This window comes from Penaeus monodon, chromosome 31 (genome assembly GCF_015228065.2).
Source record: "Penaeus monodon isolate SGIC_2016 chromosome 31, NSTDA_Pmon_1, whole genome shotgun sequence".
NCBI lineage: Eukaryota > Metazoa > Arthropoda > Malacostraca > Decapoda > Penaeidae > Penaeus > Penaeus monodon.
Window position 1 is genome coordinate 83,896 of NC_051416.1, and position 1,008 is coordinate 84,903.

The following is a 1,008-nucleotide window of genomic DNA, read 5'->3' on the forward strand; positions in this document are numbered from 1 at the left end:
CTTTTATGCACAGCCTCAGCAATTTTTTATGACAGACCCAAAGGGGATCAAAAGAGTTTTGGGTAATTGTGAAGAAATGATGAATGATTTGTTTGCAGATTATCTACTTCACTGTAAATGGAGAAGATTGGTCCCACTGAATCTTTCAACTCATTCGTATGATGAATATATGGGTTAATTTCTTTTATTTTTTTTGCATTTTATATATAATTTGCGTCAGGTATCAACGCAGAATTGTTGAATCACTTTTTTGGAAAATGTACTCAACAGGTGTTTTAAAACAAGTCATTAGAGTAATTTTGCCATTAACCCAATGCATGCCTGTCCCCTGTATTTTTGTTTCACTAATTTGGTTTACACTTGGAGACTTTTGAACATACACTTGGATGTTAATAACATAATAGCAAATAAATTAAATTTTTCCTGAAAATGCGGGGAATGGATAAGTGAAATCAGGTAGGCCTATGACTACAGTGGACAGTGTATGTCCCTTTGTGCCAGTGGGTTAATACTATAAGTATGGCATTATTAGTAAAATAGGAGATCAGGCTTTCATATTTCATGTAAAAGCTACAACTTGGGTATAAAGGAATTTCTTGAAATTATTTGAAAATATTCACATATAACTCAGTAGATATTTGTTACCTTTTTAGTGCAACAGTATAACATGTTCCCCAAAGATATTACAAATACTTGTGTATCTTGCGTATCTTTCTGGCGATACAGGTTATTTCACCCCTCCCTAGAATTGTGACTACAGTAAAGAAGTTTGAACTTCAGTATTTCATTTTTACACTGTCTCATACAAGATAGTACCTGTATTAGGGAAAAAATTAAATAAGTACACTGCAAATGTTCCAGAAGTACCCACAAATTTGGTAAAAAATTGGGAATATATATGGTTCGGGCCCTTGGGCCTGCAATAAAGATGAAAATGATAACATTTTTTAACCCAGTCCAAAGGGCTGATGAAATCCCTTCAAGGTCAGTTTAGATAAAAGTACTACA

At 33.5% G+C, this 1,008-nt stretch overlaps 1 pseudogene; it reads right to left on the reverse strand.

Annotated features, from left to right (window-relative positions):
• Positions 1–669, reverse strand: part of LOC119592803 — a 6,575-nt pseudogene extending 5,906 nt beyond the window's left edge.
• Between the last annotated feature and the right edge of the window lie 339 nt (positions 670–1,008).